The sequence below is a fragment of the Pogona vitticeps genome, chromosome 2 (assembly GCF_051106095.1).
Source record: "Pogona vitticeps strain Pit_001003342236 chromosome 2, PviZW2.1, whole genome shotgun sequence".
Lineage (NCBI taxonomy): Eukaryota > Metazoa > Chordata > Lepidosauria > Squamata > Agamidae > Pogona > Pogona vitticeps.
The window spans coordinates 146,721,409-146,746,160 of record NC_135784.1 but is presented as its reverse complement, the minus strand read 5'-3'; the positions used below and the strand labels follow the sequence as shown (position 1 = coordinate 146,746,160).

Sequence of the window (24,752 nt, the reverse complement as noted above, 5' to 3'; positions counted from 1 at the left end):
GCTTCCTTCCTCTCTCCCATCCATTGAAGACATTCCAAGCTTTCTGGTGGAAATACCCCCCTGGCTGGTTTTCCACTACAGGTTAATACCAGATTTAAGGTTGTTGTATTTTTTTCATGACATGTTGCCATCAAATTAAAATTATTAGACTTTTCTTTTGAAGAATTACCTGAGGTGAAGTCTAATTGGACTTCAGGCCATTGAAGGAGGACGCCAAAGAATGGGACTGCTGCCAGCAGGAGCTGAAATGGCTCACACATAGAAAGTAATCAGAGAAAAGAACTTGATTTCATGCCATGATTTCCAATAAGGCTGGATATCGGTCTGTTCTGGGGGATAAAGAGGACTGGTGCCTGTTACATAATTTAAAGTCAGACACTGTGCCTCACTTGTAAGGAAAGGCCACTGACATTAAATATCTTATTTTTCTAAGGTATACCATGGTCTCATATTGAATGGCAACACTGAACAAAGGAAAAACTGAACTCTTAGGTGTAACTGAACCACTTTCTCTTCCTCATTATGGAAATACAGAAGTTGCCAACAAATATTGCAAAGCTCATCTGTTCACTGTCTAAATTAAATTATGAGTTGCAAACTAGAAGTTAGATGCTGTGAGCCTCATCTGGCCATCAGGTTATCAGACATTATATTTTACTTAACTCAGTTGTTTGCTTGGTCTTCTTATGGAGTAAGGGGGTGATGTATACTCAACTGCACTGTATATGCACAGAATTGTGTATTTATTTAACCAGGGATAAAATAATACCATATGGTTGCCATATCAGACTGAGAATTGTGAATATGTAATTCAACCATTTTGTGGAGATGTATGTTCAGTAGATGGACAGTATAAAAGTATTTTTGCATGTCATAGATTTATTCCTTATGCATAGAGCTCAGCTCCTTTTTAACATGCTTCCTGATGGATTTTCTGAGAAGTTATAAGTCTACAAGCTGATGCTATTTACCTTGTATTAGAGTTCTTAAACTTACAATTGTGAGAATGATTTCATCACTAGCACAAAGTGGGATATTTACACAGCAGTGCTAATTTTAGTGACTACATTATTCTGTGCTATGCAAACTCTGCTTAAATGTTAACTAATTAATGTATTAACAATTACATACTGTATTTATTTACCATTGTTATTGTTAAAAATACAATGCTTCACTTGCAAAAAAGAACATTAAACACATTTTATACACATTTTACTGTAGAATGTGTTTATCCTCGCTCAAGACCAGTAAACCTTTTTGCTCTGGTCTGTAGGAATTGTTTATGAGAGAGCTATATAAAATCATATCCACTGCTAGATCCATTTAATATTATCAATGTGTATGATGCCTCAACTTGAAGCAGCAAACAGGTCTCCAAGCTTAATGGCACATTTTCTTACTTCATAGGTGGGAAAATTAGTTTTTAAAAACTGATGTTTATATCATCTTATTACAGCTATTATAATTATTTTTGAAATTTTTGAGGGATCTCCTGCAACTGTGGACAGGGGGAATCCAATGCTTATTTTCCCCCTTTCCAATCAGATGTTTTAGAGATTAAGGGAGAGCCAAACACAAGAGAAAAGAAAATCACAGCCATGTTCACCTTTCTTTGTCTTCCTGCACTCTTCCACCCCATTTCCAGCATCATGTAGTGCGTTTGACAAATGATGGTGTGTGGAGAAAACGTATTTTGGGTCTCAGGCCATTAGCACGTTATCACGAGAAAAACAGAAACCATGGACAGTGTCACTGGAGACCCATTCAAAATTCTTTGAAAGTGAGGCTTGGATGAAGATCTATCTCTGAAAGAACTGTGGCATAAGGCTGAGTTTAAAAGCCTGAGAGACCCAGGTGAAGACACTGAGCATTGCATGAGAAATGGTCAGAAACAGCCCATTCTGGAAAGGAAAGAGGGGATGGTATCTCTCTCCAGAGACTTGCGTAGTAAATGATTTAATGGCTACCTGTAGGAAATGCCTTTTGCTTTATTGCTTTCTTTCCATTTTATGAAAAAGAATAAGATGTTGTCTCTTTTCCCTTTTCCACCTTGCCTTCCCAACTCAGCAGGCTCCATTCTGTCACAGCTTGAGCCCTGTCATTTTGCTAGAGACCCTCCAAAATCACCTTGCACATGGTCCGGCGGATTAAACTGTGCGGTATTTAATGGCTACACGTTAAAATAATAATAATAATAACTCCCCACCCATAACTTCAGTTCTCTGCAGTGGGTTCCTGCTTCTGTGTGCTTCATCTCTGAAGCTTATTCAAGCAAAACCAGCAGGATAAAAGCTGAGAACTGACTCCTGACTTTTTAAATAGGTGTCAAGAAACATGGATCATTTTCCTAAGATTGCTTAGCACTTGTTCTGATTTATGATATTTGAAGAGCTAAGTTGATGCTGACACCTAGTAAAATGGATCTTCCTGATTCTCAATCAGCCATAATGTATACATTGGTTTGGTTGTTGTGGGTTTTTCGGGCTATTTGGCCGTGTACTGGAGGTTTTTCTTCCTAATGTTTTGCCAGTCTCTGTGGCAGGCATCTTCAGAGGACAGGAGGTAGAACTCTGTGTTCTGGTGTAGTGGGTGGGATTGTTGAGTATTTATAACTGTGGGATCAGGGTTTGTTGTTGTTGTTGTTGTTCTTTTCAGGAGATTGGGTATTTCCTATGATCAGGGTGTTTTTTGTTATGGATGTTTTGTTGTATAAAGGGGGGGTGATCTGTCACTGTGATTAAAACTATTCTGAATAAATATTCTAAATGAAGAAATATAAATAAAAAATGGAATTGCCTGAATGATAGGGCAGTAACTTTTTCTGATTCATGAGAAGCTAATTCTAATGTTACTTTTGAAGTCTAGGGCTCAAGAGCAGTTTCTCTGGCAGCAAAGGGGACTGTTTTCAGAATTTAAGTGAGTCAGGAGGTCTGCTGTTCAGGTTATAGGCACTACATGATGTCTATGTTAAAGCGTAGCTATTAGAGTTGAGCTATTTGTATTCATATCCCCAAGGATATGAATATAAATACAGTGGTGCATCGCTTAACGACGATAATCTGTTCCAGGAAAATCGCCGTTAAGCGAAAACATCATGAAGTGAAATAAAAAAACCCATTGAAACGCATTGAAAGGAGGGGCAGAATCTGTTCTCAGTCATCCCTGAGTACAGCATACACAACAGTGGGCTCAAATTACAGGAAGCCAGATTTTACTTTAGTATCAGGAAAAACTTTCTATTAGAGCAGTATTGCAATAGAACCAATTACCTTGAAAGATGGTGATTACTCCAACACTGGAAGCTTTTGAGATAGATTTAGACAACCTTCTGGCAGATATCCTTTGATTTGTATTCCTGCACTGAGCAGGAAGGATGCATGCTCACTGGAAGGACAGATACTGAAGCTGAGGCTCCAATATTTTGGCGATCTCATGACAAGAGAAGACTCCCTGGAAAAGCCCCTGATGTTGGGAAAATGTGAAGGCAAGAGGAGAAGGGGATGACAGAGGATGAGATGGTTGGACATTGTCACTGAAGCTACCAACATGAATTTGACCCAACTCTGGGAGGCAGTGGAAGACAGGAGGGCCTGGCGTGCTCTGGTCCATGGGGTCACGAAGACTCAGACACCACTTAACGACTAAACAATAACAACAATTGAGCAGGGAACTGAACTTGATAGCCTTATAGGCCACTTCCAACTTCATTATTCTATGTTTCTAATATTCTATTCTATCAATTTGGCAAATGTGTTCTTGTTTGTTATTCTGGGGAGTAAAAAGATGAATAGATTCAAATAAAAATTGGTTAGGAAGTTCAGGTCAATCTTTAGTGAGGAATGCCTCCTGTTCTGTATCCACCTTGAACAAAACAAGCCACTGTTTTGACAGACACAGTTATACTGTAATTCTGGAATGTTATGTGGAGGAGAAAAATAATGCGGTTTGTCATCAATTTCTTGGTGGTGCACACAAGACCTGACTTGTTGAAATATTGTAGCTCTGTATTTATAGAGAAAACAGAGCGCTGATGCTATTCAGCATCATATTAGTCCCAGGGAGTAAAAGAGTTGTGTTAGAAAAAGAGCTTTGGATTGTAACTTTTAGTAATAATTTAACCAATAAGGGGCTTCATATTATAAAACATACACAAGGAGAGAGAAACCCTGATAATTCAATTATTGCCAATATATCCATTGGCTCAATACGAGCACTATTAAGCAGTAGCAATGAAAGGATCTAATTTGTGCTGCCACTAAAGACAATGACTGCTTAATCAAAAACAGATAATAGAAAGCCACCAACAACCTTCCACCCCTCCCTGCTCCTTGGAAGAATGCCAAAATCAAAGATTTTTCAAGGCAATACCAAAGGGATGCTCACAAAGTGATCTAATCACCTAAGAAATTTACATTCAGGGAAAAATATTGAATAAGTGTATAAGTGAACAAAGGCTTGGGCAGAATTGGTCTTCCTCACCAAGAAGATACTGAGTTTGGTATCACCAAGACTTGCATTTACAAAGAACTGAAATCCCATGTACAAATTAATCTAGAAGTACTAATGAGTGGTCTTATCCTCCTTCTCACAAATGGGTCTTCATAACAATATTTACCAAATTTGCCAGTTCTGAATGTGTAGATTTAATGGTATGCATGGATCATCAGCCCTTCTAAGAAAAGACCTTTAGTGCATGGAGAGGCTATTTTTGATCTAAAATATACAAATTTGAAGTTCGTCGCTGTCGTTTAGTCGTGTCCGACTCTTCGTGACCACATGGACCAGAGCACGCCAGGCCCTCCTATCTTCCACTGCTTCCCGTAGTTGTGTCAATTTCATGTTGGTTGCTTCGCAGACACTGTCCAGCCATCTCATCCTCTATCGTTCCCTTCTCCTCTTGCTGTCATACCTTCCTAACATCAAGGTCTTTTCCAAGGAGTCTTTTCATGAGATGGCCAAAGTACTGGAGCCTCAGCTTCAGGATCTGTCCTTCCAGTGAGCACTCAGGGTTGATTTCCTTTAGAATGGATAGGTTTGTTCTCCTTGCAGTCCAGGGGACTCTCAAGAGTCTCCTCCAGCACCACAATTCAAAGGCATCAATTCTTCAGTGGTCTGCTTTCTTTATGGTCCAGCTCTCACTTCCATACATCACGACAGGAAAAATCATAGCTTTGACTATTCGGACTTTTGTTGGCAAGGTGATGTCTCTGCTTTTTAGGATGTTGTCTAGGTTTGTCATCGCTTTCCTCCCAAGAAGCAGGCATCTTTTAATTTCGTGGCTGCTGTCTCCATCTGCAGTGATCATGGAGCCCAAGAAAGTAAAATCTGTCACTACCTCCATATCTTTCCCTTCAATTTCCCAGGAGGTGATGGGACCAGTGGCCATGATCTTAGGGTTTTTTTTTGTTTTGTTTTTATGTTGAGTTTCAGGCCATTTTTTGCACTCTCCTCTTTCACCCTCATTACAAGGTTCTTTAATTCCTCCTCACTTTCTGCCATCAGAGTGGTGTCATCTGCATATCGGAGGTTGTTGATATTTGAAGTTACTTGAATTCAAATAGTCATTTCATTACAGAAGCAGAAAAACACGACCACTGCATCTTCAGGCCTTGTTTACTCTTGAGCAGGTACTGTATATCTATTTTGCATTTGCAAACAGTTGTTTAAAGACCTTTTTGTGGGACATCTCATGATCTTGCTCTGTTAAATGAGGGGTGGACAACTTCAATGGCTCTGGGAGCCATTTTCGACTCTCAGCATCGTCCAACCCCTCCCCCCCAAAGGTGGGTTTTGGAAATTAAGAGAGTTGATGTCAATCAGTTCAGGGGAGTCCTGCAACATATTGAAAAGGCAAAATGCAGATCTCAGAGGCTTCAGGAACAACAATACCTCTTTATTTTTTCTGGAGAAATTTTTTTTTACTGAGGAATTGGGGAGTGAGCCACATTTTGTCCATGTCAATATTTGATGGAGCTAAATGTAAGACAGATATAAAGCAAAAAATCCCAGAAAGCCTGCCAGGCATGGTAGGAAGTATAGAACAGGTGTGCCAATAATTTGAACCAGTAAAAGGTACTCTCCTTGTGTTCACCTCATGGAAATGCAGCATAAAATCACAACTTGCAGTTATCTTATTTTAAATAGAAAGTGATGTAACTATTTCCTTTTTCAATAAATACAGTGGGGTCTCTACTTAAGAACGTCCCTACTTAAGAACAATTCCACTTAAGAACAGCTCCATTTGCTAAATTTTGCTTCTACTTGAGAACAAAAATCCAGATAAGAACAGGAAAAAAAACCTTTCCTGCTCTTTTTTTAACCTTAGGTCATCTTAGGTTAAAAAAAGTTCTCCCCCTAGTGGTAGAGTATGTATTAACCAGCTTTGCATTAGTTCCTATGGGAACTAATGCTTCAATGTACGAACGCACCTCTACATTAAAAAAAAACCAGCCAGAACGGATTAATTGGTTTTCAGTCCATTGCTTCAAAATTAGCTTCGTCAGAAGTGCTTTTAACACTGTTCCCTGACCTAAGGGAAAAAAAAGAAAAAAAAAATCCCCCTCTAGTGGTAGAAGGCGGAATAGCAGCTTCCCATTAGTTTCTATGGACGGAAAAGAGCAGATACGGATTAAATGGTTTTCAATGCATTCCTATGGGAAATGCAGATTCTGCATAAGAACTTTTCCACTTGAGAACCACCTTCCAATACGGATTAAGTTCTTAAGTAGAGACCCCCACTGTAAAAAATATATAATTAAGTTAAATTATAATAATTAATAAAGAACACCTTTACCCCCTTTGAAGTGTAACTTTGTTCAGTTGCTTGTATAATTAGAGGGGATGTTTCCTCATTCAGTGGTGAAGCAGGAATGTCCAGAGCTTGGGAATTTACTTTTAAAATTGAATTAGTTACAGTTACAAGACCTGAGGAAGAAGTTGAACAAATAAATATTGTAAAAATAACATTCTATTTTCTCATGACACAAAGTGACTAAAATTGTTACTTTTTGTTGCTTTAAAATAAAGATGACAGGGGATTATGCTGCAAAATACAGTAAAACTGTATATTCCTTGTAACTAAAAACATAATTAAACAATTATAGTTGTACTGCAATAAAAATGAGATTATTCTTCATGTCACTGAAATTGCAACTTAGTTATCCCTTTACTACTGCAAAAAATAACTAACTACAAACTACATCTTTAACTAATTACCTTTAAAAGTAAATTTTCGGTCCCTCAATGAAATACCTTAAATAAATAAATGAAAGTGGCAGAAGACAGATTATAACTAGAGATGGGGGTATTCGTGTTCGTATGTGAATATGGATATCCCCTCCACAGGTGCAAATAATGAGGTTCCGGCCCCCTGGAGCCAGACCAATCACTCACACTTCCGCCACTGCCACAAGCTCTGCAGAGTGTTCCTATCACTCCATTGCTCGAGATGGATTAGCCACTCTGTAACCTGGCAGAGAGACTCATCATCCTGCCTTCTGCCAGGACTGGCTAATCTATCACGCGCAACAGAGTGATAGTAAGGTTCTGCGGAGCTCGTGGCAGCAGTGGAATCATGAGTGGTCGATCTGGCCCCAGTGGGCCGGATCCTCGTTATCTGCACCTGTGGGGGGGGGGGGGGGGACAAAGAATCCCCTTGAAATATTCCTCTTTTGATGCTAACTTCACCAATTTCTTCACCATAGGTCATTAAGAAATTTTTCCATTTCCATGTTTTTCTTGAGGAACTTCTGAATATTTTTACTAATTTCCCCCCTCCCAAAAAAATTAGGCAAGTGTTAATCCAGCTGTGTAGAAATGAGTCAAATGTCTTCTTATAGTCTATCCAGGCCATGTTAAAATTTGTTTTTTGTCTTTTTTGCATTCTTTAGTATAATTTCATCAATTAGTAGGTGATCTTTCATGCCTCTTGACTTTTTAAAGTTCACTTTCTATTCAGTTGGGTATAGAGAGCTTTCAGTTAAATAATTATATGTTGATCTTGCAGGTACTTCTGTGACGAGCTTGAACTTCGTTGGAAGGCATGTAATTGGTTGATAATTACTGGGTTTACTGCCCTTTTAATGAACTTTTATTATCAGAAATGTGCTAGCTGTTGTCATCCAATCTTCAGTTGTGGAATTCTGAAGTGATTAAATGGCACTGCTATTAATTGATGGGGACTTGTTAAATGCTTTAGCCAATATGTTGCAGCTCATTTGGACCAGGTGCACTCCCGTTTTTCACAACCTTTTCTTGCCTCATTTCAGAGTCAGAATCTGGCCCATGCCACCCTGGCAGCTGCAGGATCAGGGCCAGCCTGACCCAGGAATGACCTGGTGTTTGCAGGCTGAGGCTCTGGCAGCGTAGCAGCTACTGGAACACTCATGAGCCTCATCTGGAAATCAGGAGGGAAGGCCTATTTAAGGAGTGGTTCTCCCTCCCATAACTTGCCACAGCAACAAAGGTCTTTGGCCGCACTATGTTTAGTGTTCCTAGTGCCTTGCTGCTCCTGAGCAATGCTGTTCCTGAGCTCTTGAGTTCCTGTGTTCCAGTGTTCCTGCATCTGTATCTGTTCCTGCCTTGGTCCCGCTCTTGCCTCTGCTTGCCTCCTGCATCTCTGCATCCAGACCCCAGCATTCCTGTCCTTGCCTTGCTCCCTACTTACTTCTGCTGGCCTCCTGCATCTTAGTACCTTGTTCTGGCTCCATGCTCCCGCCTCTGTTTGGTCACAACCAACTGCACAGTGAGTGTCTTTGGATTTAATACCCTGCGTGGTGAACTAGGTCTTGGTCCCCTTGCCCTTGGAGGGAGGCTGCCTGTGACATCTTGGACTTTGACATTCAGTTGTTATTACAATATCATCCATATATTTTTCTTGAGCTCTTTTACAAATGTCTTTAATCCATGAGGTGTTTTTGTTATGTCCAGTTGGGCTTTCCCACATTTATTTCCAAAATTTTAGAGCATCATATTTACATGGGCCTAATTTCCTTTAGCGTGTTGGTTGGGATTGTTCTTTTGGCATCATTCAGTAGACCTTTCACTGCTTTACTTTACTTCCATAAGTTGTTCCTCTATTAATACATTTTCTTCCACTATTGTGTCTACCTCTACCATCCATTTCTCTTCCATATTGTGGTCACTGTTCTGTATTGTTTTTTTTTCTTTTGCCAGCTTTTCTAGTTCTTGCAATTCCAGTTCTGAAAATACTTTACTCCATTTGACAAACCTTCTCTGGCCCATTAATCATTGTTCACTAAGTTCAGTCATTACTTAGGTGTTTCCCTTTCCAAATTTCCATTATTCTTTTCTGAAAACCACGGGATGTTGGGTTTGCCTCATAATAACATTTCATAATTTCTAGATTTTCAGCAGGAGTCCACGTTTTGACTTTATGTTGTTCCAGTAGCTTTGCAGCATCCTGTCCTGGTTCCTCAACAGGGTCTGCTGAGCCCTGTAGCCCATTTGTCACCAGATTCCCAGGGGCAGTAGCATCTGACATGGTCCTTGATGACCTAGGCGACAACCAATCCAGTATGGATTTCTGTTTATTTCCTATCCTTATAATTGATGGTTGGTGGACACAGTTGGTCTTGCTTCTCAGCTGAGACCTGTCTGGCTTGGGACACCCTTCAGCATAGCTCTCAATCTCACTGAAATGTGCAAGCTCTTCCGTCTCAGCAAGGTCTGTGTCCATTGAGGAGTTGATGATGATGAATTTCATTTTTACCACCTATTTGCCTGAAGGCCACTCTGAGAGGTTTACATATATAAACAATAGGCATAAAATAAATTTAACAAAAGAGAAAATAGAAATATTAAAATCCAAATAAACGGTACCATCAAAACATAAAACATTTAAAATTGCAGGCTGGATCAAGTAGACTAACTAAACTCAGCTGAGTCCGCAGGTATAACATTTTGGAATGCCTGTCTAAATAAACAGATTTTAATGACTTTTTAAAAATCACCAACAAAGAGGCCAAACAAATTGCAGGGGGAAGTTCATTCCACAGCCAAAGAGTGGCCACCAAAAAGGCCTGTTTCTTGTCTTCTCCATCCAGGCCTCTCTTGGGGTTAGCATCCTCAGCCAACCTGCTTGAGATGTTCTTGTAGGATGGGCAGATCTTGTTGCAAGCAGGTGTTTTGCCAGGTACTAAGATCCCAAACTATTTAGGGTTTTATAAGCTACATCCATCGCCTTGAAGCTGGCATGGAAACCAACAGGTAACCAGTGTAGGGTGACCAGAATTGATATGGCGATATTTATTCACTCCACTCAGTAATCTGGCCACCATGTTCTGGACGTATTGAAGTTTCTATAACAGCCTCATGGGCAACCCCATGTAAAAAGTGTTGCAGTAGTCTCATCTTCCGATTATCAGTGCGAGGACCAACATGGTGAGGGTCGTTGTGAGGGACCTAGGTAGGGATGCATTTGGGAAAGCTAGCTAAGATGGAATAGGCTGACTGGACCACAGATGCCATCTAAGTGTCCACAGACAGTGTTGGGGCCAGTAGTACACCTCATCCTTTGCAGAGAGAGCAATATCTCCAAAGGATAAGAAGGTGCCCAATGTGCTAACAGCTGGAGTACCCACCTGAAGGACTTCCGTCTTGTCCAGGTTCAGCCTCAATCTGTTTGCCCCCATCCACTCCAGTACTGCAGCCAGGGAAGAAATAGCATCCACTGCAGAAAGGTAGAATGAGAACTAGAGCTGTGTGTCATCAGCATATTGGTGACATGGCACTCTGAATCTCTGAATGACCTCCCCCAGCTGCCTCATATAGATATTAAGCAGCAAGGGGAGATGATTGACCTCTGACGGATTCTACTATCTCCTCAAGTTGCACTCTCTGGGGATGGTCCTCCAGGAAGGACAGGAGCCAGGACAAGTTGTAAGCCAAATAATGTGAGCTGGAATTTTAGTTCTTTTTTAGCCCCTGTGGTCCCAGAGTTATATGATGCAACCATGGAGGCATAGGAAGGAAGATGCCAATACTAAGTCACACTCTTGGTCCCTTGCATTGTGAACACTGACTGGCAGTAATTCCAGTGTTTCAAGCAGAATCTATAACTCTAGTTGGAAATTCCTGCAGTTATCCACTTGTCATCTGTCTCGGCAGTAACAAGATCTGACTCTGGTAAGCTTCCAATATTAGATAGGATCAGGCGTGTTTGGGTACTGTGTATGGAGACATAGGCAAACACATGATCATGTGATCTGACAAACTCAGTTATCCCTTTTTTGAGATGCTTTTACATTTTGTCTTGTGTTAATGTAATAAGACACAAAATACATGTTTAATTACTTCTCCCCATTTCACACATTTTTAAATAAAACAAAACTAACTCTTTTTTATTATTTTATCCTCAAATTATCTTCTACTGACAGGAGTTCCTACATGGAATGCCTCCTAAAAATCCAGTCCTGTCCTTTATGGGTAATCAAATCAATTACAATATAGGAGACATGGTGGCAATGATGTACAACTGAGCAATATGCCGACATTTGGTTCATGTCTTTTATAAATACATAACTAGTTGAATTTAATACAAGAATGACTTCTGATGCATTTTTTGAAAATAGTTGCCTTCAGTATGAACAAGGTATTTCTCAATAGTAAGGCTGTGATTTTCTTTTGCTAAATTTTACTTTTTTGGTCCCTTGTCATGTGATCAAGGGCTAATTAAAAGGAGTTTATCTTAACATTATATAAAAGAATTATATCACAACACACTACTGAAAAAACAGACTGCTTACCAAATCTTTGATTAGTCAATCAGCTGGTATGGATTAAAAACACAATTGATTCCTTAGCTCAGTTGTAAGACCACAGATCATACACTGGTTACAGTTTCTTTGCTCCCATTTTTAAGGGAGATGGATAACATGAAAAAGGGCAGATTAGATGTTTAGTCCTATCCAAACCTACTACCTTATTTAAAACACAAAACAAACAAAAAAAAAAACCCTCTTCCTTTGACATGAATAGTGCCTTTCATAGAAGGGAGAGACTGTGTACCTTTGCCAGCCATTTACTACACTTCCAGCTCACTTACCTTGGTCATACAGGCTTCACCACGTCCGCTCATGCTAAGGATGCTGTACACACTTCAGTGCCAGCATTAGGCCATTTTGGATTAAGAGTTGGCTGTCCAATGGCACTTCAATTCCCACCTTAATATGAAATGACAATTCCAAATAGATACGTTTATTTTCAAAATAATTAATTTTGGCTTAACATTTTTAAAAGCATTTTTGAAAGTTTTGAAGCCAAAAAACATATCAATGTTCCCAAATAATTATGGCTTAAAACTCTTAATTTTATGAATATTTCCAACATTTAAAGGGGCTTTTGTGACAAATAAGGAGGAAAAAGCAAGCAAAACTCCAGAATTTTCTTCAGGATGGAAGCTACAATTTCAGAACAACTTGGCTCCACACATTTAGTGGGAAATGGTATTCTATTCAGTACAAAAATTAGAAAGTAGTGAAGGAAGTGAAAGGTATTAAGACCACAGAAGAACTGAAAAAAATAAGCTATTTGACAGGAAAGAGAGAGAAGCTATTATTTTATATGAACAGTATCAGAGCTGAGTTGTGCAGCACTTTCATGAACCTAATCTACTTTGAGATGCATGAATTATAATCTCTATACATATACATATAGGTAAAGGTCAAAGTTCCCCTTGACATTTAGTCCAGTTGTGTTTGACTCTAGGGCACGATGCTCTTCCCTTTCTCCAAGCCATAGAGCCAGCGTTTGTCCATAGACAGTTTCCATGGTCACGTGGCCAGCAAAACTAGACATGGAATGTCATTACCTTCCCACTGTGATGGTACCTATTTATATACTCTCATTTACATGCTTTCGAGCTGCTAGGTTGGCAGGAGCTGGGACAAGCAACAGGAGCTCACTCCATCATGTGGATTCGATCTTATGGCTGCTGGTCTTCTGACCTTGCAGCACAGAGGCTTCTGCGGTTTAACCCACAGCACTACCACGTCCCACGACATATACATATACAGTAGTACCTAGGTTTATGAATTTAATTTGTTCTATGGGATGTTACGTAAAGCAAAAAAATTTCATAAACTGAAACACAGAGTGCCACAGGAATGGGGGCGGTGCTACAAACTTCCAGGCACAATGCATCCTGTGGAAACTTTCTTCGTATTAAAACAAAAAACAAAAAACCGTAAACCAAGGCATTATTTTCAACGGATTTCCATTCGTAAACTGAAGATTACGATAACTGAGGTGTTCGTAAACCATTGAGGGGTCTGTTGGGGGGGGGGTGACAATTATTTCTGCTTGGATATTAAGGATTTTTTTCAAATACAACTTTCATAAAACCATAGAATATTGAGTTCGATGGGGCCTATAAGATCATTAAGTCCAGCCACCTGCTTAATACAAGAATCCAAATCAAAGCAGATCTGATCCCATTTTCTGTTGAATGCCTCCAGTGTTTGTCATGCTCACCACCTTCCAAGGTAATTGATCCATTGTCCTACTGCTCTAACAATTAATTTTTCCTGATATTTAGCCAAAATCTGGTTCCCTGTAGCTTGAGCCCATTATTAAGTCCTACACTCTTGGATGATTGAGAACAGATCCTGCCCCTCCTCTGTATCGTTACCTTTGAAGTATTTGAAAAGTGCTATCACATCTTCCCTCAATCTTCTTTTCTTAAGGTGCCCAGTCTTTTCTCATAGGGCTTAGTTTCCAATCCCCTGATCATCCTTGATGCCTCCCTCTGAATTTGCTCCAGTTTGCTGGCATCCTTCTGAAATTTGATGCAAAGAATGCAGATTACGCAAATTGGAGATGGTTGCTGCTTTGTCGTGTGGATTTTTAAGGACTAGAAACATCAAAACTTTCTTTAACGAGCATCGAATCATCATTATTAGTTATTAAATTTTTATCCTGCCTTTCTTTCCTGATGGGGAGTCATTCTGTGGTTGTGCTCTCAATCTCCCTAACTCTCCCTCTCAGCACTTTATTTCTTAAAGTAAAATAGCACTAGTTTTGGGCAGAGACAAAGCTAATGCCATTTCCTTTATAGGGAATTTATGGATTTTTTTTAAAAAAAGGTGTTCATTGTCTCCCTGTCACCTAAGGATAAGAACTCTTAAGTGGCTTGAAAATTCCTTGTTAAAGCATCTCATCCAGTCAATTAAATCAAATTATTTAGGTAGCAGTCTTTATATTTTCAGTTAAAGAGTTCTCCCACTTTTTCAAATATTATCATTTTTTATGTCTGCCTGTTTTGACCTCCTTTGAGATTCATCTACTGTACTCATTAGGAGACACTCATTAGGCCCATTAGAAAGAAACTTAATATGGCGGAGGACGAGATTGGCAATTATAGGCCCGTCGCCAATGTTCCTTTCATGAGCAAAGTGGTCGAGAGGGTGGTCACTGATCAGCTTCAGGCCCACTTGGATGAGACAGATGCCCTGGATCCATTCCAGTCAGGCTTCAGGCCGTGCCAGGGTACAGAGACGGCATTGGCCGACCTGTATGATGACCTGTTGAGGGAGGCTGACGGGGTCAAAGTCTCTGTTGGTTCTCCTCAACATCTCAGCGGCCTTTGATACCGTTGACCATGGTATCCTCCTGGGGAGGCTCTTCCAGTTGGGAATAGGTGGCTTGGCATTAGCCTGGCTCCGTTCCTTCCTGGAGGACCGACCCTAGAGAGTACAGTTTGGGGAGAATGTCTTGGCCCCGTGGAATCTCAATTGTGGGGTCCCACAGGGGTCGATTATCTCCCCAATGCTGTTTAACATCTATATGAGACTGCTGGGTGGGGTCATCAGGGGGTGTGGAGCCTCATGTCATCAGTATGCTGATGACACCTAGCTCTACATCTACTTTTCACCAACTGCAGGTGATGCCGTCCTGTCCCTCCAGCGCTGCCTGGGGGCCGTACTGCAGTGGATGCAGGAAAATGAGCTGAGGCTTAACCCGGACAAGATGGAAATTCTGAGGGTGGATTCCCTTGGGGTTGGTGGCCTGGGTGGCTCTCTCACATTTGGGGGGGTGACCCTGGCTGCTATGAGTGGGGTTCGCAGCCTGGGAGTACACCTGGACCCGATGCTCACCATGGAAACTCAGGTGGTGTCGGTAGCTCGCGGCGCCTTTTTCCACCTTTGGCGGATTGCCCAGCTGCGACCCTACCTTGACATGGGGGCGCTCACTACCTTGGTACATGTGCTCGTAATCTCAAGATTAGACCACTATAACACGCTCTATGTGGGGCTGCCTTTGAGGCTGATGTGGAAACTTCAAGTGGTGCAGAGTGCAGCAGCCAGACTCCTTACTGGAGTGAGAAAACACTGTTCTTGCCAAACTGCACTGGCTGCCCATCCGTTTCCGCATTGAATTCAAATGCCAGCTGAAAACATGGATGTACATCCATGCCTTCCCTCCTGTCAACTACTGATTTCTTTTGCTTTGCTATTTATTATTTATTTATTCCTGCACTATTTGTTATTGTTGTATGCTAATGTTTTTATGTTTTTTAATTGTTTTGATATTCTGTAAGCCACCTAGAGTGGTAGAATATACCAGTTGGCCGGGATATAAATAGCACTTACTGTCTTTAGACAATGCAAACAGTATTTATATATCTTGTGTGCGAGTGCCCTCCCCAAGGTTGCTAATATTTATTTATTTATTTATTTATTGGACTTATATACCGCCCCATAGCGCTACAAGCACTCTCCGGGCGGTTTACAATTTTTAATTATACAGGCTACACATTGCCCCCCCAGCAAGCTGGGTACTCATTTTACCGACCTCGGAAGGATGGAAGGCTGAGTCAACCTTGAGCCGGCTACCTGGGATTTGAACCCCAGGTCGTGAGCACAGTTTTAGCTGCAGTACAGCGTTTTAACCACTGCGCCACGAGGCTCTGCGCCACATTGTTGTTGTAGTGAGGGCACACTACTGAGAGGCATGGCTACCCATTCTTCCTCTTTCTCATAGTGATAGAGAGCTAACTTCAAAGCCTTTCTTTGGGCCAATCCTAATGGCATTATGTAACCATTGTCCTATCTGAACTCTGTCGACTATGTGTATACAGTGGTGCCCCGCATAGCGATGTTAATCCGTTCCAGGATTAACATTGCTATACGGAAACATCGCTAAACGGAACAAAAAACCCCATAGGAACGAATTAAACCCTGTTTAATTCGTTCCTATGGGGCAAAAACTCACCGTTCAGCGAAGATCCTCCACAGGGGCGGCCATTTTCGCTGCCTTGGTAAGCGAGGCGCGAAATGGGCGGCCATTTTGGAACCGCTTATCAGCTGGGCGGCGGGCTCTCGGGAAGGAGTGCGGGGACCTCCACCACTCTCCTTCCCAAGCGCCGGCCGGCCTTTCCTCCCAGCTGGGCGGCGGGCTCTCGGGAAGGAGTGCGGGGACCTCCTCCACTCTCCTTCCCAAGCGCCGGCCGGCCTTTCCTCCCAGCTGGGCGGCGGGCTCTCGGGAAGGAGTGCGGGGACCTCCTCCACTCTCCTTCCCAAGCGCCGGCCGGCCTTTCCTCCCAGCTGGGCGGCGGGCTCTCGGGAAGGAGTGCGGGGACCTCCTCCACTCTCCTTCCCAAGCGCCTGCCGGCCTTTCCCCCCAGCTGGGCGGCGGGCTCTCGGGAAGGAGTGCGGGGACCTCCTCCACTCTCCTTCCCAAGCGCTGGCCGGCCTTTCCTCCCAGCTGGGCAGCGGGCTCTCGGGAAGGAGTGCGGGGACCTCCTCCACTCTCCTTCCCAAGCGCAGGCCGGCCTTTCCTGCCAGCCGGGAGGCGGGCAGTCAGGAAGGAGTGCGGGGACCTCCTCCACACTCCTTCCCAAGCGCCTGCCGGCCTTTCCCCCCAGCTGGGCGGCGGGCTCTCGGGAAGGAGTGCGGGGGCCTCCTCCACTCTCCTTCCCAAGCGCCTGCCGGCCTTTCCCCCCAGCTGGGCTGTGGGCTCTCGGGAAGGAGTGCGGGGACCTCCTCCACTCTCCTTCCCAAGTGCCGGCCGGCCTTTCTCCCCAGCTGGGCGGCGGGCTCAAGCGGTGGCAGCGGCGGCTGCAGGGTGGGGGGGGTGTCCCGAAGACTTCCAGGCAAAGGCCTGGAAGCCTTCGGGACACCCCTACCCTATTCCTGCTGCCGGCAGCCGCCCCATGCCGCCTACCCCAGCCGTGCTCGGACGCCTGGAAGTCCGAGAATGGGTGGGGTAGGTGGCCCGGGGCGGCTTCAAGCGGCGGCGGCAGCTGCAGGGTGGGGGGTGTCCCAAAGGCTTCCAGGCCTTTCCCTGGAAGCCTTCGGGACACCCCTACCCTGTTCCCGCCGCCGGGAGCCACTCCGCGCCGCCTACCCCAGCCGTGCTTGGACGCCTGGAACGGCTGGGGTAGGCGGCGCGTGGCAGCTTCAAGCAGCGGTGGCTGCAGGGTGGGAGGGTGTCCCCCTACCCTGCCCCCGCCACTGCTGAGAGCCTTCCGAGCTCTCAAAGGGCTTTCTCCAATGTCGGAGGGGGGCTCTTTGAGAGCTCAGAAGGCAAATGTCGGCAGTGGCTCCGGGGTCCTTCCGAGGCCACCGCCGACATTTTCCCCCAGCTGAGCGGCAGGACTCCCGCTGAGCTGGGGGAAAATGCCCCTTCCGAAGGGGAATGCAGCCGGTGGCTTCGGAAAATGCCACCGCTGGCATTTTCCCCTAGCTGAGCGGCGGGGCTTCAAAGCTCCCGCCGCTCAGCTGGGGGAAAATTGGGCTATGGGGAAAAATCGCAAAGCGATTTTCCCCCATAGTCAACATCGTAATGTGATCGCAAAATCCGCATCGGTATGCGGATTCATCGTTAAACGGGGCGCTCGTTAAGCGAGGCACCACTGTACTGTCAACTGTCTGTGAGCTTGTAAGGGTAATAAAAGAAAGTCCTGGGGGCGTGGAAGGTCTTCTTCCAGCCGTCCTCAAGAGAACTGCTGGCAGACATTCTTGCGTGTATGTGGCTGACTTCTTTAACTTCTCTCTCTAAGACTATTTGCTATCCTAATTACTTGTGATCACATAAACTATTAGCCTTCTCATTTCGTGACCCTACAGTCTTGCAGATCTCCTTGTGTAATTTATGACATCTGATTCCTACATGTGTTGAATGTACATAATATAATCAACTCGTCTTTGAAAAGGATAGGAAACTTTACAGTTAGCCCTGTGTTGATATTGTAGGCCGTGTTGTAGCCTTTCTGTTGCTTGTCCGGCCTATTCAGATTCATGCTTGTAAAATAACCTACAACTCTTACAACATCTGAGTCTCATGATAACTCAGCACATGATAACTTTCCTCAGTCCTGGGAGACTAAAACAAAATCCTGTGAAACAGTCAACATGCCACAGAATTAGAAAGAAGTAGCTCATCCTTCAGGAAGATTACATGGCTATCTAATCCTCTATCCTTTCTGGATATTTCCTCAATGGTCTTTGCTCACTCATTCAATCTAATAAATATCCCCCTCCTCCCCCCGTTTCTGTTGAGAGACATAACAGTTTCAACATAGCAAAATAGCTCTTCCTAACTGGTGCCATTAGAAATGTCTTCCACTATACCTGTCCCAACAGACTCATTCACTCACTGAAGTAAAGGATTGTATTTTCCCCCTCCATCTCTCTGTTTTTCAGAAGGTGATGAGATCATTTATTGTTCTTACCTTTAATGGAGCCTGTCAATGGGTTTGGGGGTGTTTTTTTTGGGGGGGGGGTAGGCGTGTTCTTGTTAATTTTTCTGCTTGCTGCTGCTGCTGCTTCTGCTCCAAGCAACATGCTAAATCAGACCACACTTCACAAAAGAGTGGGTGGAGTGGGAGATCCAGAAAGAAATGATAATAATAATAATACAAATAATAAAATACCACAAAAGAAGAAACTGTTTAAGCTGGTTTGGGTAATGGGGTAGGGGCAGGGGAGTAAGTTTGGGTAGAAAATAACAAACTTTTTTACTCCCTGCGTCTTTCGTATATATTGAAAAGACAAGTTTGGAAAGGAAATAAGTAAAAACAAACAGAAAGTGCCAGGGTTTCTTTATCATACCTGGAGTAGGATATGCTAAATTCCACAAGCTTTCGTTACTGGCGCCAGGTGCTGTGTTTTTGAAGGAAAAAAATGGCATCCATGGTTCTATAAAATGTTCTGTTGGGGCTTCAAAGCCATGGCAACCCTATGTGGCACAGGATGTACTCAATTAATTATGTGATTTTTTAAATGACATGCGTGAGGAAAAGTAAAAATAAAAAAGTTGAAGAAGAAAATGTACATTAGAAATGAGAGAGACGTAAACTGAAAGGCCTTGTTGTCCGTCTGCCAAACAGCAGTAGCAGATAAGGCCTGTAGTTGCTGTGGAAACACAGGCCTGTAGGAGCCAGAATCCAATTTCAGAAACCACAAAATCAACATAAACGTGTGCAAAAATAAAAAGGTTTGTTTGGCAAGCAATAAGGAAAAGGCTACCAATGTAAAAAACAGATGAACCAGGGTGACCTTAGCCAACTTTAAGCCATAATAATGACGGCGTCCCACATAGATTTGGCACCTCCAGTAATGAGACACAGTCCATGTTGCCTACAGTTATCTTATAATTGGTACCTTTTTAAACAGTGAACATCAGAATGAACTAGTGTGGAAACTTCATTAAAGCAACATTAGGGGACCTTATTTATGATTCACAGGTTAAGAAAATCGGAGCCAAACTTTTCAGTTTTGTTGTGATATCTGCCATCATTGGTTTTTGCTAACGACACACTTCCTTTTGCTAACTTGGTTCTTATAAATAAATTATAATTTTAAATTACAGGACAACTGGTAAATTAAGCATTGGAAGTTTGCTAATTTCAAGAGAGATTCATTGTTTATGAACTATCAAGGAAGATTTGAGCTTGTCCTTTATGGAGGTAGTTGTGATGTGCCATGCAGCTGAAGACACCCAATCTTGAGGCAGTAGACTAGATGTGAGGTTTTATTTAATTTTGTCAGGATTAAGCTGCACTTCTTCATATTAGTTACAAATCTGGATGTTCGCAGCATCCCTGTGACATCAAACCAGAAATCATGGAATGGCCTTTTCTAGAGCTTTATTGTCTATATTAAATACCCTGAGGGAACACTGAAGGACACCATATTTATTTATTTATTTATTTATTTTATTTCTATCCCGCCTATCTGATCATATTAGACCACTCTAGGCGGCTTACAGTAAAAACAACAATGTAATTTTAAGACTTTACAGCAGAAACGTAAATAATAAAAAAGAATAAAGAACACAATAAGAAAAAAGATCGTCAAGGGTTTTCTGTTGGGAAGGCCCGCCTATACATCAATGTTTTTAGTTGTTTCTTAAAAATGCCCAGCGAGGGAGCCGCGCGAATCTCAGGGGGCAAGTTGTTCCAAAGGCGAGGAGCCACCGCCGAGAAGGCCTGGTTTTTGGTCTTTTCCTTTCGGGCCTCTCTCGGCGTTAGGCTCCTCAGCCTTATCTCCTGGCTCGCGCGAGTGACACGGGTAGATCTAGGTGGGAGAAGGCGTTCCGCCAAGTATCGAGGTCCTAAACCGTTTAGGGCTTTGTAAGTAAGCGTTAACACTTTGAAATCAATGCGGAATCGGATGGGCAGCCAATGCAATGCGGCCAGAGTGGGGGAGATATGTTGGTATCTTCTCAGCCCACTGAGTAGTCTGGCCGCCGCATTCTGCACCACCTGTAGTTTCCGCAGCAATCTCAAACGTAGAGCGCATTACAGTGGTCTAATCTCGAGACTACAAGCGCATGCACCAGAGTGGTGAGAGACCCCACATCAAGGTAGGGCCGCAGCTGGGCTATCCGCCTGAGATGGAAAAAAGCGGAACGGACCACGGACGCCACCTGGGTCTCCATGGTGAGCGCCGGGTCAAGATGGACACCCAAGCTACGGACCCCATCCTTGGCGGGCAGGGTCACCCCCCAAAAAATGAGGGAGTTTCCCTTGTCCCCAGGTATGGGGGAGCCCACCCTCAGTACCTCCGTCTTGTCCGGGTTCAGCCTCAGCCCGTTCTCCTGCATCCATTCCTGTACAGCCTCCAGGCAACGCCGAAGGGACAGAACGGCATCTCCTGCAGTTGGAAAAAAGGAGATGTAGAGCTGTGTGTCATCCGCATATTGATGGCACTGCGCTCCACACCTCCTGATGACCCCTCCCAGCGGCCTCATGTAGATATTAAACAGCATTGGGGAGATGATCGACCGCTGTGGGACCCCACAATTAAGGCACCACGGGGCCGAAACATTCTCCCCAAGCTGTACTCTCTGGGGACGGTCCTCCAAGAAGGAACGGAGCCAAGCAAAAGCCCGGCCACCTATCCCCAACTCGGCGAGCCTCCCCAGGAGGATACCATGGTCAATGGTATCAAAGGCCGCTGAGATATCGAGGAGGACCAACAGAGACACTTTGCCCCTGTCGGCCTCCCTCAATAAGTCATCACACAGGGCGACCAATGCCGTTTCTGTCCCATGGCGCGGCCTGAAGCCCAACTGGAATGGATCCAGGGCATCTGTTTCATCCAGGAACGCCTGGAGCTGATCGGCCACCACCCTCTCGACTACCTTGCTTAAGAAAGAAACATTGGCGATGGGCCTATAGTTGCCAATTTCGTCCGCCGCCAAACTGGGTTTCTTTCTTATGGGCCTAATGAGTGTTTCCTTGAGGGCAGAGGGAAATCTACCCTCAAGGAAAGACCCATTAATTATTACAGTAGCCCATTCCGTTGTTGAGGGCCTGGCTGCCTTGATTAGCCAGGCCGGGCAGGGGTCCAAAGAGGAGGTGGTGGCACGACAGCGATCAAGCGTCCTGGTCACAGTGTCCGGCGATACGGGCTGAAAAGAGTCAAAAGACACCGGGCAAGACGGAGCGCTGGACATCTCAACTCGACTCACTGTATTCAAAAAAGGAGCGAGATCCCGGCGGATGGCCTCCACTTTGGATTTTAAAAATGCTGCAAATTGGTCCGGGGTAAGACTAGGGGGAGGCCTATCTCCCAGGTCAACTCCGGATAGGTCACGTACTATACGGAATAGTTCCGCCTGCTGGTTGGATGCCTCACTTATCCGGTTAGCGAGGTAAGTTCTACTGGCAGCCTTTACCTTAGACTGGTAAAGGTTAGTTGCGACCTTAACAGCTATACGATTGAAAACCGTCGGGTCCTTTCTCCATTTGCGCTCCAGCCGTCTCCTGACCCGCTTCGACACCCGAAGATCCTGGTTAAACCAGGGCGCCGGGCGATCTCTGCGGCGGAGAGGGCGTTTAGGTGCGATCGTGTCAACGGCACTAGTCGCGGCGGTGAGCCAGCCGTCAACCAGGGCCTCGACAGGAGCGCCAGCCAGGTCAGCCGTAACCCCTCTCATGGCATCCTGGAATCCAATCGGATCCAGTAGCCTTCGAGGGCAGACCATGACAATAGATCCCTGCTCCCTGCGAGGGGGGAGGGCCAACTTGAGGAAGCATTTTATTAGGTGGTGATCCGACCATGACAAGGGGACCGACTCAAGGTCAGTCACCATCGGTCCACTTTCACTCCCATTGGTGGAAAAAACCAAATCTAATGTATGGCCGCCCACGTGCGTAGGGCCGTTGACATGTTGGGACATGTTCAAGAAGGCCATGGTCTCCAAGAACTCAAGAGCTGGTCCAGCAGGCTCTGCCCCCGCATGCACGTTGAAGTCCCCCAAGACCAATAATCTCGGGGAGCCCAGCAGTGCCGCGGAGACAAAGTCCACCAGCTCCGGTAGGGAAGTGGCTGGGTCGCGGGGAGCACGGTAACCCAGCAAGATCCCAATACCGTCCCTGGCCCCGATCCACACGTGGAGAGCCTCAAGACCTGGTTTTACCACCGAGGAGCGCCTAATTACTTCCAGGTTGGATTTATAAACGATGGCAACTCCCCCCCCGACCCTCTAGTCTGCCCTGGTGTTGGACAGCATAACCGGGCGGGCAGATGAGAGCTAGAGGGGGACCCCCCTCTCCGCCAATCCATGTTTCGGTTATGCAGGCCAGGTCTGCATCTTCCTCCAGAATAAGATCATAAATTAGCTGGGTTTTGTTAGATACAGACCTGGCGTTCAACAACACCAGGCGTAGAGTAGAGGGTTGGCTGGTCTGACTACCTCGGCACTGGAGGTTGGTCTCCATCTCAGAACAAGGAACAGCCTTTAAACATCTGTCCCTTGTTCTTCTAACACGAGTAGGGAAGGAGCCAACGCCATATCGCCCTCTACCCGTGATGACAGAGATGTTTTGTGGCCCCCCGCTGGGAAGGCGGGCCCTCCAATCCATGACGAGAAGGAAAAATAGAAAGAAAAATAAAAAAGAACTAATAACTTAATATAATTAAAGAGAGAGAAAAAAAAAGAATTATACAATACAACAATAAACTCAATACATCAATAAAACATGTAAACAGTAGTATCAAACTTAATAATAATTAAGATAAGTAATCAAAAATAATAAACAATAAAGACAAAAATAATAATAACAAAATAAAATAAATTAATAAAAATATTAATCACAAAAACTAAATAATTAACCCCCACAAATAATAACTGGGAAAAAACATTAATAACAATGAAACAATTACAATAGGCATCAATTATAATTATATCCAAATTAGAGAAATTCAATAAAATTCAAATTATACAGTTTAAATAAATATAATATTGAAATTTAAAATATGCATTTACTTCAAATGGATTAAACAAAAAATAGAATGGGGCAAGCTAATGACAATAAATGAAGTAAAACAAAATAAGACAAAAAGCAACAAAATTAATATAGTGAAAAAGCAGAGAAAATAAACCCAAGCTTCTCCCCCCATATAATTAGTCCTGTCTTACAGCACCCTAACAGCAGGTCTTATTTTCCTCAGAGTGGTTGTTGGGTATGAGTTCAAATTCATGGGGGCAACAACCCCCACCCAGACAGTCAGAGGTAGAGCTTGATATAGCGTTGCAAGGAGGGAGAACAGGAAGAGAGCCACTGAAGACATGATACCTGTGCTGGCTCTCTCGGCGTTATAGGGTCGAATGGCCTTTTCTAGAGCTTTATTGTCTATATTAAATACCCTGAGGGAACACTGAAGGACACCATAGGCCAGGGGTCTCAAACATGCGGCCTGAGGGCAATTTGCAGCCCACCAGACAATAGTTTGTGGCCCCCGCCTTGCCTGCCCCCCCGACGCCCATGTGTCCTCTGCTGTCAAGAGTCAAAAAAGCCTCACCTCGCTCACCTGTCTGCTGGCTGGCAGGCTGCAGTTCCGAATGGAGGGTGCAAGAGGCACTGTCTTGGGGGAGAGCTGGCGAGCGAGGCATGCTGCTGGCCCTTTTCCCCAAGTGGCCGAGCCACCACCGAGCAATGCCTGAGAGTGGAGCTTGCTCCCGGCCCATCCTCGAAGAGCGCCTCCAAGCCGTCAACAGCAGCTGCCGCCACCGCCGCCTCTTCCAGGGAAGTGGCTCTCAGGCACTCTTTCTCTCTTGGCACCCCCAGCACCAGCCTGGCCAGCAGCCGCCTCAGCACCCAGCAGTGCTTCCTCCTCCTCCTCCTCCTCATCGTCCTGCTTCAGCCGGCTCTGCTCTGGAGGCTGCCTGGGCTGGCCTTGCAAAGTTTGCTCCTCTGTCATGGTGGGGGTAATTGCTGCTGCTGAGTGCCCCTTTTTTTGAGGGGGGCCCTCAGATGAAGATTGCCGGACCCCTCTCTCTCT

General features: G+C 44.3%; 2 long non-coding RNA genes across 2 annotated transcripts in view; both read right to left on the bottom strand.

Annotated features, from left to right (window-relative positions):
• Window positions 1–14,587, bottom strand: part of LOC144586314 (uncharacterized) — a 33,425-nt gene extending 18,838 nt beyond the window's left edge. Inside the window, exons 1-2 of the long non-coding RNA XR_013541080.1 lie at window positions 12,065–14,587; window positions 170–10,690 (exon numbers count right to left, since the gene is read on the bottom strand). This is a non-coding gene — a long non-coding RNA (uncharacterized LOC144586314). The remainder of the gene's footprint in view (window positions 1–169; window positions 10,691–12,064) is intronic.
• Window positions 14,588–18,614: 4,027 nt separating this feature from the next.
• LOC144586313 (uncharacterized) lies at window positions 18,615–19,159 on the bottom strand. Its single transcript, XR_013541079.1, has 2 exons — window positions 19,071–19,159; window positions 18,615–18,819 (listed from the first exon to the last, which is right to left on the bottom strand). It is a non-coding gene; the product is annotated as an uncharacterized LOC144586313 (long non-coding RNA).
• Window positions 19,160–24,752: the final 5,593 nt, after the last annotated feature.